The 19,808-nt window shown below is 35.1% G+C and overlaps 1 long non-coding RNA gene and 1 pseudogene across 1 annotated transcript; both read left to right on the top strand.

Annotated features, from left to right (window-relative positions):
* Positions 1-13,929: 13,929 nt before the first annotated feature.
* LOC145129105 (cytochrome P450 94C1 pseudogene) lies at positions 13,930-15,548 on the top strand (annotated as a pseudogene).
* A 1,697-nt stretch (positions 15,549-17,245) lies between these two features.
* On the top strand, positions 17,246-19,105 carry LOC145128421 (uncharacterized). The gene is made up of 5 exons (XR_013716890.1): positions 17,246-17,329; positions 17,496-17,664; positions 17,759-17,845; positions 18,128-18,466; positions 18,935-19,105. It is a non-coding gene; the product is annotated as an uncharacterized LOC145128421 (long non-coding RNA).
* The last annotated feature ends 703 nt before the right edge of the window (positions 19,106-19,808 follow it).

Raw genomic sequence — 19,808 nt, 5'->3', positions numbered from 1 at the left:
ATATGTTATGTGGGATGGGTTGAGGTTGTACTGCTCCGTGCGGTAGCCAACAAACCCTAGAGTATTCCAGATATGAGCTGAGGGCCCGATAGGCATTCCAGACTCATACTGAAGACTTGGGAGAATTCCAGATACGAGCTGAGGGCCCGGTAGGCATTCCAGACTCGTACTGAGGGCTCGGTGGCATTCCAGATACGAGCTGAGGGCCCGGTAGGCATTCCAGACTCGTACTGAGGGCTCGGTGGCATTCCAGATACGAGCTGAGGGCCCGGTAGGCATTCCAGACTCGTACTGAGGGCTCGGTGGCAATCCAGATGTGAGCTGAGGGCCCGGTAGGCATTCCAGACTCACACTGTGGGCCCAGGGGTATTCCAGTCTGTAAAGCTGTGGACCCGTTATGTGCTGTTCTGCTCAGTTTGTTATGATATGTCATGGTGTGACATGGTTATGTGGACTGTATGTGTATCGGTATTTTGGGGGTAACTCACTAAGCTTTCGGGCTTACAGTTTCAGTTTATTGTTTCAGGTACATCAGGGGATCGCGGCAAGGCGAAGGCATGATCGTACAGCTCCTCCCATTATGTTATGTTTCTGGGAAAACTCTGATATAAATGTATTTTGAAAACAAAGTTGTAATGTTTTGATAAATTCGACATGTTTTGAAAGTTTAAATTTGGCTTGAATTTTTGGGTGTTACAATCATACTCTGAAAATCATCAAAACACACACAAACTTGGAAATCGCCACTACCACCTGCCACCACCACCATCACCATTTGAAATAAAAAGATATAGCAAAGATGGCAGTGACGACATCAACACCACCACCACCATCTGAAATTAAAACACATATTAGAGGCGGCGGAGGCTAGAAGTGGTAGTGGCAACACGAGCGACTAGGGTTTACGGCGTAAATGATGTTGGCGGCGACAGCTAGAGGTGGCGGCTAGGGTCTACGGTAGCATCTGAAAGTGGTGGTGGTAGAGGTTATGGTGAAATCAAAAGAGAGAGAGAGAGAGAGAGAGAGAGAGAGAAAAGGGTTTTTGGTTTTCTGGCGGAGGGAGGAAGGTGGAGTAGGTAGGTTTGGTGGTCAGAAGGCGATGATTGTTGGTGGGGTTTGATGATGGTTCCAGCGGTGTGTACAGATCCGAAAATGACGACGGTTTGTTATGGCTCGACGACGGATTACAGCTGCACACGTAGGTAATTGGCAAAGGGGTGATAGTTGCTTCTTGTAGTGGTGGTGGTGACCTGTTGGTGAAGGTAAAAAATGGTTAAAGGGTGAATTTAAACAAATCATCACAAATATTAGTTATTAACGCACCAAAAATCATCGCAGAGACAAAACCGTCAAAACTTGAAAACCTTAAGGACTTTTATGTCAATAGCCATTGATTTTATAATAAATGGTAACTAATATCTAATATAAAGAAATAACCATTGTTAAGCCTAGTATACATAACTATAAAACATAACATTCACTTTTGCAATTCCAATGAAGAATTAAGATATACAAAACGAAACCTTTCGCACAAAGACTCAAACACAACACCTAAGAACTGCGAGACCTGACAATCTCCTTCTTTTTGTTGAGTCAAGAAAGAAGTTTTTACTTTACCTTTTCAAAAACTCGTGGAACAAAATTTAGAATCACCATTCCTGCTGTAATCCGCCACCTCAACATCTCAAACACCTGCTTGATCTCACTCTTCGGATTTATCTTACATAGCTCATTTTTTGTAAGAATCACATTGAGTGTCACAGTCTTGAAACAGTGTTTATCTTGTAAATACATCATACAATTTTTCATTACATTGTTAACCTTTGCTTTGTAAACAAAACCCCATGGATCTTGTTGAATTAGTCCATCTCTCATCTCATTAATGCCATTTGGTTGATCGCAAGGGCCAACAAAAGTCTTCGTCTTTAAAAAATCTGCCATCTCCACATTCATCTTACACAACTCCATACAAGTAAAACCTGATCATCTTCTTTAAGTGTAGAAGTTGATTCATATACTTTGACTTCTCTTTAGAAAGAATTGAATACAATACCAACATGTCATACGGATTCATTTGTGGTAGATCAGCAAAAGAAAACAAATCTTCGTTTTCACTTCCCTTAACACTTTGAATTTGTGATTCACAAACTCATCATTGAATACAGTTTCAGCTTCACACTCGCAAACAAATGATATCTTATTCAAATTCCAAACCTTGTATTAAGGTCTAGATTGTGATGCATAACACTCAAAACATTTTCTGTTTATTGCACTATTGTTCACAACAACACCATATGTGTCCCGAAAGCTTCTAAACAGAAAAGCCTTACTTTTCCAGGGGGGTCATGATTGGAGTAGATTGTGGTATGGAAGTTATAGTCGGTTGAGTGGTAATTGGTTGGGTTTGAATAGGTTTAGGGGTAGGAATTGTTTGATAAGATGAAATAGGTGGAGTCATAGTTGGTAGAATTGGAATTGTTTGAACAACAGGGGATTACGATTGGGGTAGATTAATGATTGGTTGATTCAGAACATTTTGGTAAATCTCAGTGTCCGTGGGAGTTGCAATTAGAGTAGTAGTAGGAATAGAAACTGATGATACCTGAGGTTGTGAAGTATTGAGATTTGCAGATGGATTTGGTATCACAACTATTGTTGTTGGAGTAGTGGTCTTGGGAATTTCTGATGACCTCGCAGTATCAGCCATATCTGTATCCATATGAAAATCACTTATGGTTATGGTGGCCTCATAATCTTCAACCTGGATCTCCACCTCATCATCATCATACCTAAGATAAATATTCTTATCATTCTTTTTCTACTTTTTTGGTTTCACAACGAAACCTCCTCAATTACCTTGGCTTTTCTCTTAGCATCCCCTCTCGTCCTCCTTGTATTCACACCAGTATCGAGAACATTTTACAGTTCAACTGGAACATGCCTCTTATCGAATTTGGGAATCTTCTTGTAAATAGATATCACATCATTTGGTAATGGTACCTTCGCAAGCATTGCCTATGGAATGTTACTAATATAAGAAAGATTGGTATCTGAAGTGAATATGAAATTCACAACATTCAATTTTTGAATCTCAACCATACGGGACATTTGAGGCACTTTGTAATGGTCTCTAGCATGCTTGACCTAAGCTAATTTTATCATCGGTATAGATACCATACATCAAAGTGTGAAATTACTTGCTCGCATTATCATATCCATACGTCCTTTCCGAAAAACATTTAAAGAAAATCGTAAACATTGCATTCCAAAAAGCTAGCAAGCACGATTTCTTAAATCTGGACAGTTAAAGAAGAACTAGAGAATAGCCCACTTATGTAATACCTTGAGCATATTTGCATACGAGACATGGTCAGGATTGGAATAACCCCCACCAACAGGTAATCCCAAAAGCTTGCAGAAACTTGCCTTTGAGATTGCAGTCTTCTTTCCTTGAATTTCAAAGCTCATCACATATGTCGATTTGTTATAACTGGTAGTGGAGTAAGCCAAAATCAACGCCGATAAAGGAACTTCCTCATAGTAAACAAGAGCCTTTCTCAGGACTGAATGATGGAGAAATCAAGATCAGCGATTAAGTTCTGATTCTGCTTGACAACTAGAGTGATGCTTGATGTAGACCGGTCCATGACAATAACACGATCAGTTGAAGTTGCCATTGATGATTGCAGACGACTGAGCACAAGAACACTCTTAGAATCAAAGGATTTTATGTGTATTGTTTGATCGCATAAATAGGTGAATGGGAATAGAATTGGGAATTTATATGAAAAGTGAAATGTAAACGGTTCAATTTTGAATTCGAAAAGCCCGGAATAAGTAGAGAGAAAAATCGCCAAAGATATGCATTAAATGCCCGTCCAATCCCACGTCTGTATAACCATCTTGCAACACACGGTCATCATCACGTTTTGAATGGCCTAATCACTTCCTGCCAGCTCATCATTCTTGTAACAAATAAAAAACAATTGTCTCCTAGTACTTTCGTAACGACCCATTCGCAACTTCAAGCAAAATGTGATCATCAGAGTAATGATCATAATCACATGAACACCTTCATAGTGAAATACACTTTCACGATGTGATTGGTTTTCGGAACATGAACTAGGGTAAGGTTTTTCGTGTTTCCACACAACCATGTTAATAATGATTGGAATCATAACCAGTGACGAGTCTAGACTAGAACGTAAAATCATGTGGTTCACTATTTAAATGAAAATAATATATATATATATATATATATATATATATATATATATATATATATATATATATATATATAAGTTACGGGTTTAGATCGGATCGAATTGTATAAGCAAAAAAAATCAAATTATTTTTAAACACATTCTTGTTTTTGATTTCTGAAATAAACAAATATCAAATAACCAATTCACATTGAAATTTTGAAAAAAAAAACCTAATATGAACTTATGGAATAATAAAAAAATGAAAACTAAATTCACTAACTATTACCAAACATTCAATAGTTGTGCCTTTGATGCTTATTGAATAAATATCAACAAGCAATAATTATAAAAAGAAAAGAAAAGAAACCCAATAGTGAATGCAAATAAACCTACAACTAAATTATGAATATTAAATTCACGAATTATAATAGTGGTTTTGTCGACTTTTTGATGCTAATGGAATACTAGAATTGGAAATAGAATTTCCACATAGTTTAATCATTTTCACATAGTTAACAAAGTAGAATATAATTAACGATGGTTGCAGATTGGATTGACAATTATGAAGAATTGAAGATCGAAGATTAACGTGCTGTGAAATGATTTATTTATGACTCAAATTTTCATGGATTTTTTATTGTAAATTGTATTTGGATATGCATATTGAATTATACATTAAAAGATATTGGGCTATTAAAATTTATGGAATTCAAAATTTTAATTTTTACACTTTTTATTGCCAAATATATTAAGGTGGTTCATTTGTATTTTTTTAGATAGGTCACAATTTTTATTTCATATAATTTGTTATACAAAATTTTTTTAAAAAAAAGGTGGGTCAAGTGACCCACCATAGTCACACATAAACTCGTCACTAATCATAACACTGATTTTGTAACGCCCGCAGATTCGGGCTAATCAATTTAAAGATAATAAACGTTAAAAATGACTTTTTGATAGAAGATTATTTAGAATAAATAATTTCAACCAAAGTATAGTATATGTCACAAGGATTCCGTACATATAAATAACGTTGAAATCCGATTTATAACGAAGAAGTTATGACCCGTCGAAGTTTCGCGATTAAACTAACACGACTCCGCGTATCGTAAAAAGTAAACTTTTAATAAAATAATTTTTAGCCTTAGAAACCTAAATGAAACTTGGAGTAGATGTTAAACCAAGAGCGCATATAGAGAACGTCCAAATCTGACTTCGTTAGAGGAAGTTATGATTTTTCTAAGATTTAGCGTAGTAATATACAACCCGAAAATCGAATTTTAGATCGATCGAAAATTAGTCGACACAATCTAAACGAGAATTGAAGATCTCGTTAATAGGAGCTCAACGATATAAAGACAATAGAAAAAGGACGTCAGATGACAAAGTTAAGAATTTTTAACGGACTTTAACTGTCTAAGCTTGTTAAAATACAAATTTAAAAATAAATTCAAAATTAGCCGACGGAGTCTATACGAAAGTTGTAGATCACGTCACTACCTACGTGTGGATATAAAAAACGTCAAAAACAGAGCTCGTATGTGAAAGTTACAGAATTTAGAAGATAATTAATTTTTGGATTAAACCTCGAAGTGCCACGTGGCAAGATCTGGGCCAATACTTCCTCCCCACGGCTTTGCAAAAGATGTAGACACCTGGAATGAGTACGCCTAACATACTAAGTGTGCCCAGCGTACCCATTTAGTATGCCCCGTGTATGCAAATTTCCCAGCCTATAAATAGAAGGCGTTTTCCCCTCATTTCCTCACACCTTTCTAACCCATTCTCTCTCAAACACCCCCAAACCCTCTAAGACTTTCCCTAGCACCTCTTAGGTGTTAGAAGCGAGTCCCAGAGCGCCATAAGGTGCCGATAGAAGAGCTTTTGCCTCAGAAGTTCTGCCCACATAGAGTCCGATTCCTCGCTAAACCCCCTTGTAAGTAAGTTATGTTTACCATAATTTAAGTATAACTTATGTTTAAGTTCATTATCGTTATTATGAACCTATAAACAAGATTTATCAGTGATTCCAAGTCGTTATACTGATTGATCTACTTACAGGGATGATTTCTAGGATGTGATTTAGTGAGGTGTTTAAAGTGGGATTTCCAAACAATATACTTCCTATACCAAACAGACCCTACCTCTGATATGATCCTACCTGGTTGTTCCTTGCTTGATAGATCATGAAAGTAGACTTTGAGTTCATGATGAATCTAGACTAATAATTAGTCGCAATAAATAATATACTAAGACTTAGTGATAATGATACTAGGTTTCGTCGAAGGAAAATACAATTGTTAGAAGCGAAGCGGTGCCCGAATTTCGAGTCGTCACTTTAACAAGTGAGTGCATAGTTACTTTCATGTTATATATAGATATGAAGTATTTAATATTAATACATTCTATATGCGCTTATTATTTGTGTTCCTGATATCTATGCTAGATAAACGATTTATACATGTTTTACGTGATTTAAACTGTATATATAATTTTATACGTATAAACATATTAGGTAAAGATAGGTAGATGGATGACGAGAGATGAAAGATGATATAGATGATGAGAGGAGAAAGATGATTAGAAGCCTTGACTTTGAAGTTGATCCAGTCATCTAGCAGAGTATAGATTACGACCACAGACTATTCTAGACAGTCCAGTGCAATGCTAGCAGGCTCGTAACCTGTAGGTGTTTTTGAACTACGTGTTCACCAGATGTACTCTAAAAACCCTAGCAGCTATGGACTTAGTGCCTTATAAATGAACATTGGCAGCTATGGACATAGTGCCTTACAAAATAACATTGGCAGTTGTGCCTAATAGATAACGTCAGCCGCTATGGACTTAGTGTCTGTTGGATAAACCCTGGCAGCGATGGACTTCGTGCCTATTCCTTAGGACAATCCTTAGGAATAAATAAATGAAGAATATATGATTCTTAGGGTAGATCCTTAAGAATAAAGAAGATAATGGGGATGAGAAATTGGGTTAATTGTTTGATGATTAAACATAATAATTATATTATTGTGGGTTGAAAACCCTATGTACTCACCAGGTTTCCCAACCTGACCCAATCAGTTTATTGTATCATAGGTGGCTATATGAAAGATACATTCTGCTGAGAGATTCAAGGAGTATTAGGCCACTAGTTTAAATACTATAAGGCTTGTAATATTTCGTTATGCTTATGTTTCTGTATTTATGATGACATCCCAATGTTTTAATATAATATAATACATTTCTTCGGAAATACTTTGATAACATCTTTATCATGTTTTTGATGGGTTTTGAGCATTTCTAACACTCCTAAGTGTACATGCAACCCTAGAAAACCTTGGATATATGTTTGTCTATAATACATGCAAAATACTTTTTTCCAAGGTTCATAATCCTATCTAGCATACATGGGGAACTTTAAACTTAAAGATGGCTAGAATTACATACCTTGTAGTTGATTTGATTCCTTGAAAAACCTTGAGAGCCTAGCACCCCAAGTGTGATGCCTCAAATGTTTCACACAACACCAAATTCTCTTGGAATGACTTTGAGAGAATGTATAACACTTCTAAATTCGGCTTGCCCTCTTGTCTCACTAGTGTAGCCGATTTTGGTTGCTAAAAGCATGCTTATATAGTATGTTGCATTAGGGTTACACCATGTAAACCCTAATGTAACATGGCTCTTCATTTCCATGACCCATGGGTTTGTAACTCCCATGGAGCATCCTATGGACCTTATCCCAACTAGATCATCCATGGAGCATCTAGCCCACTATACAAGTATGGATGATTTACACAACCAACTCATATATTTAATTAGTCTCCTTTTTGATCACTTAATTAATTCTAGATTAATTCTTGATCAATACTAATAAAATAATATTATTAATATATTAGAACTTATAATATATTAATAAACCATAAGTGTTATTTCTCTCATTTTAGTCTATCCAATTGCATGATGCCATGCAACCCAAATGAACCATGCCGGGTCGGGTCAAGTACATACCAGAAATAGTTATGGACTTAGACACCTTATCCAACAGTCTCCCACTTGGATAAGTCTAATAACTATAACTGCAAGTATGACTTCAGGAACCGATCAGCAATCGTAGCTCTTTTCAAGGCCTCTCGGAACTGAGAAGATGATGATACGTCATTTCAGATAAGTGATCATATAATCCTCTGTTCTGATATCAGCCGGACAAATACATGGAACAATGTCTTACTTTTGTCCAGCAGTTTGTTTACCGATTTTCGATTTGTTTGACATAGAACTTAATTGAACACATCAACTTAGTTCTGACCGGGCCCGGTACATAGGTCAAAACGAAATCATCGAGGGGCCCAGATATTGCTTCTAATCTAAGAAGGAACAGATAAACTTCGACTCATATGCTTGTTCTACTACTTGTTAAATCACACACAAACGCACGTTTTGTAACATCGAGTTACCAATGCGTTTTCGCACGATCAATGCATAAACAACTCATAGACAACAAGTCATATCTCTAGGTTTGAAGACTTATATGATATTACCGTCTTGCGATCACTCGAGATAAATTCCATGAAGTTGGTTCCTCTTCTGTGAATATGGTGGATGGAGAAGGATCAAAGAATCAAAAGAAGTCTAATGGAAAAAGGAAGTTTAAAGGAAAGGATGACAAGTCTTCCAACAAGAAGACTAAAGTGGTGTGTTAGAATTGTAACAAACCGGGTCACTTTAAGAAAGATTGTCGTTTTCGTAAAGTGAACAAGGATGGTGTTGGATCAAGTGGATCCAAGGATCCAGAAAAGCAACAAGGCCAGTTTTCTGTTTTCATGCAGAATTCTAAATATATTCAGAATTATATTTCTGTGATTTCTGAATCATTTTACGTGCAGGATGATAATGTTGCATGGTGGGTTGATTCGGGAGCAACAAGTCATGTTTGCAAACATCTATATTGGTTCAAGGACTTTCAACCAATTGAAGATGGATCTGTTGTGAAGATGGGAAATGTTGCAACTGAACCAATCAAGGGCATAGGATCTGTTTTACTTACTTTTACTTCTGGGAAATGTTTGTGTTTAAACAATGTTTTATATGTTCCAGGGATTCGTAAGAATCTCGTGTCTGAAATTGTATTAAATAATTGTGGTTACAAACAAGTGTTAGAAAGTGACAAGTATATCTTGTCAAGACATGGTTCTTTTGTAGGATTTGGCTATGTATGTAATGGAATGATTAGGCTTAATATTAATTATCCTTCTAGTGATAATTCTGTTTGCATGGCCTCTAGTAGTACTAGCAATAATTTTAAGAAATCTGAATTATGGCATGCTAGACTAGGACACATTCATTACAAGAGATTAAAAGACATGTCTAAAATGAGTTTAAGTCCTGCTTTTGATATGCAACATAATGAAAAATTTAAAACATGCATGCTAACTAAAATCACTAGACAACCTTTCAAAGATGTTGTTAGGGAAAGCAAGGTGTTGGATCTTATACATAGTGATTTATGTGATTTCCATGCAACACCTTCCCTTGGAAACAAAAAGCATGTTGTTACTTTTATTGATGATGCATCTAGATATTGTTATGTCTATTTGCTACATTCTAAAGATGAAGCTCTTGATGAATTTAAGATTTATAAACAAGAGGTTGAACTTCATAAAAATGAATTAATAAAAGTCTTGCGTACTGATAGAGGTGGTGAGTATTATGATCCAGTTTATTTTGAATCAACTGGAATAATACATCAAACCACAGCTCCTTATACACCACAACAAAATGGTGTAGCTGAAAGGAAGAATAGGACTTTGAAAGAAATGGTTAATTCCATGTTGTCATATTCTGGATTAAGTGAAGGGTTTTGGGGTGAGGCAATGTTAACTGCATGTTACATCTTGAATAGAACTCCAAATAAAAGGAGTAAGAATAATCCTTATGAATTTTGGTGTAAAAAGGTACCAAATTTGAGTTATCTCAAAGTTTGGGGCTGTAGAACAGTTGTAAGGCTCACTGAACCTAAAAGGAAAACATTGGGTGAGAGAGGTGTAGATTGTATCTTTATTGGATATGATGAGCATTCCAAAGCATATAGATTCTATGTTTTAGAATCTAATGACTCTGTGTCTGTAAACACAATGATAGAGTCAAGAGATGCTATCTTTGATGAAGAAAGATTTACATCTATACCTAGACCGAGGGACATGATTCATCAATCTTCCAGTAAGAGTACTACTCAGGCTGAAGATGTTTCTGGTGATGCAACTTCTGTACCTGAACCTAGGAAAAGCACAAGAGCCAGAAAAGCTAAGTCTTTTGGATCTGATTTTCAACTATATCTAGTTGAAGGAACAAGGAATGAGACTATATGTCAACATCAATATTGTTTTAATATTGAGGAGGATCCAAAGACTTTTAGTGAAGCTATGGCTTGTAGGGATGTTCATTTCTGGAAAGAAGCAATTCAGGATGAAATTGATTCTATCATGCATAACAATACTTGGGTATTGTCTGATTTACCTCCTGGTTGCAAGGCATTGGGAAGTAAGTGGATCCTCAAAAGGAAAATGAAGGTGGATGGAACAATTGATAAGTATAAAGCCAGATTGGTTATCCAAGGCTTTAGGCAAAAGGAAGGCATTGACTTCTTTGATACTTATGCTCATGTTGCTAGAGTTTCCACAATTAGATTATTGTTAGCTCTTGCAGCTATACATAATCTTGTGATTCACCAAATGGATGTGAAAACTGCATTCTTGAATGGTGACTTGGATGAGGAAATTTACATGAAACAACCTGAAGGGTTTGTAATGCCTGGTAATGAACATAATGTGTGCAAGTTGAAGAAATCATTATATCGTTTGAAACAAGCACCAAAACAATGGCATCAAAAGTTTGATGATGTGATATTGTCTAATGGTTTTGCATTAAACCAAGCTGACAAATGTGTATATAGCAAATTTGATTCTTCTGGTAGAGGAGTTATAATTTGTCTATATGTTGATGATATGTTAATCTTTGGTACTGATCAATGTGAAGTTGATAAAACCAAGAAATTCTTATCATCTAGTTTTGATATGAAAGACATGGGGGAGGCTGAGGTAATTCTTGGTATAAGAATTAGAAAAGGAAGCAATGGGATTTTAATTTCTCAATCTCATTACATTGAGAAGATATTAAAAAAATTTAACTTTGAGAATTGTTCTCCTGTTAGCACTCCTATAGATCCTAATCTTAAGCTTCTACCTAATAAAGGATCTCCAGTGTCTCAACTTGAATACTCACGGGCTATTGGTTGTCTAATGTATGCCATGATTAGTACTAGACATGATATAGCATATGCTGTGGGAAGGCTTAGTAGATATACTAGTAATCCTAATTCACATCATTGGCAAACAGTGAATAGAGTATTCAAGTATTTGAAAGGAACCAAGGATTTTGGTTTGACTTATAGTGGATATCCTTCTGTTTTGGAAGGTTATTCAGATGACAGTTGGATTACCAACTTAGAAGATCACTCTTCTACAAGTGGTTGGGTATTTCTTCTTGGAGGAGGAGCCATTTCTTGGGCATCCAAGAAACAGACTTGTATTACTAACTCAACTATGGAGTCTGAGTTTGTAGCATTGTCTGCTGCTGGTAAAGAAGCTGAGTGGCTAAGGAATTTGATTTATGAAATTCCATTATGGCCTAAACCGATATCTACCATTTCTATCAGATGTGATAGTGCTACTACCTTGACTAAGGCTCATAGTCAAGTGTACAATGGGAAATCTGGACATTTAGGTGTTAGACATAGCATGATTCGTGAGCTCATCATGACTGGTGTGATATTTGTGGAGTTTGTAAGAACTCAATTTAATTTAGCCGATCATCTAACAAAAGGCTTAGCAAGAGATCTTGTGCACAAGGCGGCTGTAGGGATGGGTTTAAAGTCCACTTAAATTTTTTTATATTGAGATACCCAATTCCCATCTAATGTGATATTAGATGTTGAATTCAATGTGGAAAGCTTGGTATTTGAAGATTTGAACACATTATTATCATCATCCCAAGGTATGTGTTCAGTACTACAAGTTAAGGAGGTTGAATTTATATTCTTAATAGTTCTTTTGAAAAATTGCATTTGCAGGTGCAAGAATAAAAGAACTACATATATAAGCATGAAGTTTAGCTGCTTCAAGAAGTTAGGATTTGGCTTTGATATGCTTATTGAAGGATGGGACACAAGCTAGTAAAATATAGTGTCAAGTTAGAACTTATGAGAATGTAAACTGTTGTGTGTATTATCTTCATGTATTCACTATGGATAGAAAGGGTTCAATCCTTAGTGACACCCTAATATTCGAATATTTGGATTATATAATATACTAATGTGAAATTCAATCGTCACGACATTTCATTTATGCATCAGTTTTGTTGGTGTTATGTTTCATTTTAAGTTAATCAAGATTACACTTAAATGGGGGAGGTTTGTTGGTGATTTTGTTATCATCAATGTTATTTAAGTGTAATGGGATTACTTTGTTGACTAAAAATGATCTTGATAAATATTAAACAAGTAAGGAAGGTGTGGAGTACACACTTGTTTAAGTTTGATCAAGTATCAAAGTATACTGTCATTTAGGGGCGAAGCCCCTGAACGAACGGGGGTCCGGGGGCAGCGCCCCTGGGAGCGGGGTCCAAGGGGCGGCAGCCCCTGGCGGGGTCCAAGGGGCAGAGCCCGTGGCTGGGGTCGAGCTGTATTAAAAATGCATCAGAAAATCCAAATTTTGAATATTTGACCCGTTTTTTTTTACTTTGCATTAATCCTTATACAAAACCCGGATTTATGACAGTTTTGACTGTTGAGAAAAACTGTTATATGACAGTTTTGACAGTTTTTCAGACAAGGAAGGTTTATAACCAATTTTTAGTCAGTTTTCTGGTACTCACGAAATTACACCATCTCATTCTCTTTCTTTCTCTCTTATTTTCTCTAAGTCTTATCTAATTGAGGATTTGGGAGTACCACCCAAATACTTCGATTTGAAAGTGATTATCACGATTTTCAGATTTTCAAGTCCCACTAAACCATATTTCTAACACTTACTATATATTTCTAATGTTTTCCATACAACCTTTGCTTCCCAAGTCACAAATTTAAAGAAATAATAAGTAGTAGCGAATTTGTTTAGGGGCTTGTTCAGCAACGACTTATGAGAGCTTAAATTTACAAGCCTTTAAGAAAAAGTTCCAATAAATGAAAAAGCTTCGTTCTGGATTACAACCATAAGCTACATCAATTATTATTTATAACCAATTTACTAGAATACACTTGTATTTCACTTTTATTTTTTTATACAAATATCATGTAATGTATATATTTCAATAATTTGTTATACATTAAAAAATTATAGTTTCCAACTAATTTTGTTAAAACGTTTTAAATCTTCTATTGTCCTAAACGAGACCTAGACACAAAACTGTAATCAATGAAAACAACATTGACGGTGAATAGTTTTGACTTTTGATAAGTTAAAAAAGGGCATTTTAGGATAAATCATATGTTTGGTGGAGATCAACTGAAAAGTTGAATGAAGTTGTTATTTCCACGATACTGTAGGGACTGTTTCTGTCATTTTTGTTCTATTGTCTCTCTCTCTCTCTCTCTCTCTCTCTCTCTCTCTCTCTCTCTCTCTCTCTCTCTCTCTCTCTCTCTCTCTCTCTCCACACAATAAAATATAGAGCGAAAACTTATGATCTCCCTCTGCACAACGCACAAATGGAGTCACTTTTGACATTTCTTGCACTAGCTCTCATAACTCTCTTGTTCCTAATCCTTTTGAAAAGGCAACTTTACTGCACATGCGATATCTGCCATTGCTACCTCAAATCTCAATGGTCAACAAACTATAACAATCTATGCGATTGGTACACTCATCTTCTCCAAAAGTCCCCATCTCAAACAATCCGTATTCATGTGCTACGTAACACCATCACTGCTAACCCTACCAATATTGAACACATTCTCAAAACCAAGTTCCATAATTACCCAAAAGGGAAACAGTTCTCCATGATTCTTAGCGATCTTCTTGGCAACGGCATATTTAATGTCGATGGTGATTCATGGTTATTTCAGAGAAAGATGGCAAGTTTGGAGCTCGGAAATGTGTCGAATGCCTTCGCTGATGTCTGTTACCACGTTCAAAGTCGACTTCTCCCGTTGCTATCTTCGGCTGCTAGAGAAACAGATGGAGGTTTAGTGGATTTACAATATGTCTTTAGACAATTTTCCTTTGAATATATTTGTAGATTTTCGTTGGGTTTAGATCTAAATTCACCCGAATTACCTTTTCATATTTCTCAATTCTCTGATTCGTTTGATCTAGCCACAACATTGTCGGCTACGAGAGCTTTGTCTGCTTCTCCACTGATATGGAAGGCGAATAGGATATTGAATATGGGATCGGAGAGAAAGCTCAAAGAAGCAGTTCAAAATGTTAACTTTCTTATAGAGCAAGTCATTCATCAAAAGAAGAAAGTTGGGTTTACAAAGAACCAGGACCTTTTGTCAAGATTCATGGTGGTATCCGACGACCACACCTTTCTTAGAGATGTGATCATAATCTTCGTTCTTGCAGGACGAGATACAGTTGCCTCAGCCTTAACAAGTTTCTTTTGGCTAATCTTAAACCACCGAGAAGTCGAGTCCAAAATAAGGCTTGAACTTGATCAACTGATGAATGAGAATCAAGAATTTGCAACGTTCGAACAAGTGAAAAAGCTGGACTATCTTCACGCTGCAATATACGAAAGCATGCGACTCTACCCCCCGATTCAGTTTGACTCCAAATTCGCAGTTGAAGACGATAAATTACCCGATGGAACCCTGGTTAAAAAGGGAACGAGGGTCACATTCCATCCATATGCAATGGGTCGGATGGAAACCATATGGGGCAAGGATTGCAAGGAGTTTAAACCGGAAAGGTGGTTGAAGGGTGGGATCTTCAATCAAGAAAGTCCATTTAAGTACCCAGTTTTTCAAGCCGGGTTAAGGGCTTGTTTGGGGAAGGAAATGGCATTGATGGAAATGAAAACGGTGGTACTATGTTTGTTACCTCGCTTTAGCTTTAGACTTGTAAACTCGGATGGTGAGCTTCAGTTTGAACCGGCGTTAACGGCCACTGTGAAGAATGGGCTTCCAGTTATTGTTAGCGAGAGAAGTGTTGCAAGTAATTGATTTTTATTTTTTTCTTTTAAAAAAAATAATAATCCAGAGTATTATCTCCGATTTCCATCTTTTATCTTTTTTATCTATATAAGCATTTATATTGTATTTCACGGATAATAAATATTATTCTATCAAAGTTCTGCTTAAACGTACTTCTACACATATTGATCAGTAACTTGCCATGCATGTCATATTACTGTGATCATCTTTTAAGATAAAGAAACAATACTAATATGATTATCCAGAATGGAAGCCAAATTACGTGCAACGTACATTTATATAGCATATAACAGTACAGAAAAAATTATTTAATAATAGTCAAAGTAATAAGTGAAACAACAAATTTGGGCCGATATATGATTAATTAGGTGCAACCGCCATGGTTTTTTTTTTTAATTACTTTCAAACCATAACCGTAATTTTATGTATAAATATGTATTAGTTATACAAAAACCATATTTTATATTAAATATGCAATTTAAAATGAGTTTGTAGGTTTGGAGGCGTGTAGTCGATCAAGCCAGAGGTTAGGTTTGCAACCCGTGAAATTTTTACATCTTATTTGAAGCTTATGGTTAGTTTTGTTCTCGTGATATAATTAATGCATATTTATGTATAACATTATGCTTTGAATGTAAAAAAAAAACCGTGTATTTATATAAAAATGTGGTTTTTAAATAGAAAAAATATATATATTTATACGGTTTAAAATGTAATAAAAATATATTTTTACGGTTTCAAATGAAAAATTAATCAACATTGAACAAAATTGAATAAAATGATGTTTTAGCTGGAACAAAAAAAGAGAATGTCAAAATTGAAAAAAAAATAAACTTAATGTCAAAATCGAAAAAAATGAAAACTTAGTGTCTTTTGTGGGAAAAAAATTCAATTTTGATACGTCAGCATGTCATGTCAGCATACCACGTTATCAAAATTGGCATGTCATCATGCCACGTCAGCAGGTAACCCGCTTGACCGGTCAAGTGATCAGAATTATAAAAAATTGAAAAAACACAATGTCAAATTAGAAATTTTGTGTAAATTTAGTGTCTTTTATGCTATTTACCCTTAAATATATTATAAAAAATTGAAAAACACAATGTCAAATTAGAAATTTTGTGTAAACTTAGTGTCTTTTATCCACGTCATATAACAAAAATCTATAGATTTGAGTAGGATTTACATGGAACAATGTTAGGACCACCTGTGTTGCATCACGTGAAGTAAAAAAGGCCAACGACATGCATATCATGTCACTTGCCTTTTTTGGCCATCTGCAATCTTTGAGTAATAAGCAAATTAATCGCATGGTGAACAATGGAACACATGAACGGCTGGTGGTTGTCCTGTCGTTGTGGTCACATGTTACTATAACGGGGCCCTTTAGACATGGATGAACGTTTAAGAGGCTGGAAAGTTGATAATCAATGTGACATTAATTATCAATGGGATACCACGTTTATAGAAAAGGTATTGCAGCATGAGTTTGATATCTTTTTTTTTTTTGTGCCCAATGTGTCTGAGAACAGCTTTTTAATTAAAGAGTGAACTATAGAATTAATGTGTTTACGGTTATGAAATCATTTTAATAAATGTTTGTTAATTAAATGTTACAAATCTGAATGATGCAATTTTACTATAGATATTTTTACATTGACCACTAACAAAGATCGATGGCTACTTTCCATCCTTGTAATGCACCTACGTAGGTAGGTACATATCTACCTCTTTAATAAAAGAAACTTTTTTTTGCCATGTGGCGTATTTTCACCCAAAAAATTTCAAAGTGAACTTCCGAATTTGCCCTCCTTAACTCTACATTCCGTTTCCCCGCTGCTTCTTGGCATTCAGGAATCAGGAACGATAAATCAGGGTGCTCCTCACCGAAAATCTCGACTAAATTAACATTATTAAGGTAATCCATTCCAAATTTATCGAAAATCAAATCACCCAACTATATTTGAGCATTGAAAATCAAATCACCCAAACTCCATTATTTACACTCAAATTTTTTCCGTTCATAGAAACCTAATCCCAATTTATCTTTTTCATTTTTCAAAACCATGATCGCACATAATCAGGGACAGAAATGCAAGAAATCACACACATATTTTCTTTCTCTTTCTCTCGATCTCTCAAACACCTGGATAGGAAGTTCTTCATCTTCGTCTTCCTCGGAGCTTTTTATTCAAACCCTAATTAACCGAGGCTAGTGCTTACGAGACATCGATCACCTTCAATTCAATGGAGGTATGATTCTCATTTGATTTCTCCCAACTTTCATCGATCATAAACTACTAGAAAATAGTGGATTCTTATGTCCATGGTGTTTAATTCGTTACAGGGCACTCGGTTCAATTGAGATTGTTTCTTCCAAGAAGAGAAAAGTAAATTTTCTTCAGTCCATTAGTGGCATTGTCAAACCATCAAGGTATTAATTTTTCTTCTGTTACGATTTTGATTCCTCATTTTGCCTTTTCGTCGTGTTCATGATCTTAAAGTAAGTCGTTTCTTTGGTTTTATTCATTTTTTTTTTCGAAAAACTTCAACTCAAACCACCTATTTTTTAGAGTTTTCCCTTTTATTGCTGCAGGTTCGTAGCATATTGTTTTTACTGGGTCCTCTTTTTTTTTTACCATTTAGGTCATGACATAGATCACGGTCTTTAGTCTTGATTTGTTAATGTAGTTGTTTGTTTGATGATGTCTGACAGGTGTCTAATGAACGTTCCAAGAGGATCACGATGTTATGGAAAAGGGGTTAAAGCATAAACTTACATCCTTTTGGTCTTATTTTTGGTTTGGGTTTTTAGAGATTATGTTTTGAGGATTTCCTATAATTGAGGATCAATGTTTGCGTTTCATGCTTCAGTATGAGATGATGTCAAACCCACTGTCATCGTTTCGTATAAATTTCCTTTATAATGTCATCTAAAAGAGTTCTATTGAGTTTATGCTCGATCAAATGTAGCACGTTTTACATGTAGGTCATCATTGCAGATGGAATGGCAGGGTATGCTATGTATCACTCGGACAAGTCAAAATTGCTATAGGTATGGATGTTTTTTTTCAAGATTTGAGCACACAACTTGGTTTATTTGCAAATAAACTCTCATATAATCACATTGTCTCATGATTATCTTGAAAAATGTGAAGTAGGTGGGAGGGAAGACCCACCATCTAGCTTCCCGTTCAAAATTGGTTTATGTTAAATATTTGTATTTAGAAGGAATCATCTAAGTGGGTGAGTGTGGGTGTGATTGGAATGAAACTTTTTTTCTTTATATTTTTTCATATTACAATATCATACTTTACAAGTGTTTTTGCCAAAATAAGTGCTACTGAGGTGTTACACTGTTGTTGATAATCATATGCAAGAATATCATCACATCACAAAAAGAAGAAAAAATGTTAGAAAGTTTCATCCCTATAAAATTTCATAATGAGATGATGATCATATCTTATTTTCTCATTGATGTGACTTTTTACTTGAAATAATATTTAGCCTGATTACTTAACAGGTTTGCCGGTGCATGTAGGATGCTTCTACACCAATGTAAGAGGGTTCTGATGTGATTATGGATGATATTCATTTTTTTTGTAGTTTGATCTTAAAGAGGGATCCTCTCTACTACTGTGAATTAGTGACAAATATCTTAGTTTCTAATTCTGTTAAAAAATACGCAACAACTCACCAAAGAGGACAAGAAACTCATCCTTTAAAAAATCAAAAGGCAAGAATAGAGGTTTGCCATGAGGCAAGGAGTGGTAGTCTTTAATTAGTTTTTAATACAATAGGAAATTTTCATATAGGTATAAATGTGTTACTTCTTCTGTTAATAAAATATAATCCATTAGTTTTGGGAAAAATGGCTTTTTAATTATTCCTCTATTAGAGCACAATAATCTGATACCTTTTTAGGGTGATTAGGGGTGGGGGTTATATATGTATCCCTTTTTGCTAATATATATTTCGTTAAAACTAAGTTATCAAGCATGAACTTGCTTTTCATTCTATAATTTATATGTGTTGTTTTTTTGTTTTGGAAACAAACATAAACTAAGGGAAGCTCAAAGTGTGATAATATAAAGTATACAACATTAGAACGTATCAAAATTCAAGCCTAGAGCCAATACACAAATGATTATCTGAAGTTAGTAAACATGTAATTTCAATATAAAAATCTAAATAAAACTTATATTTTATTCGTTTAGTAAAATTTTATAAATATTTTACCCGTAGTTTCCACGGGTTGTAACCTAGTAATATATATATATATATATATATATATATATATATATATATATATATATATATATATATATATATATATATATATATATATCCATTGTTTCTTCTTCGCCCTGACCATGCTTTCTATTCTATTTAATTTA

The sequence above is a fragment of the Lactuca virosa genome, chromosome 8 (genome assembly GCF_052849685.1).
Source record: "Lactuca virosa cultivar CGN04683 chromosome 8, Lactuca_virosa_CGN04683_v6, whole genome shotgun sequence".
Taxonomy (NCBI): domain Eukaryota; kingdom Viridiplantae; phylum Streptophyta; class Magnoliopsida; order Asterales; family Asteraceae; genus Lactuca; species Lactuca virosa.
This window is presented reverse-complemented; position numbering and strand designations above follow the sequence as displayed.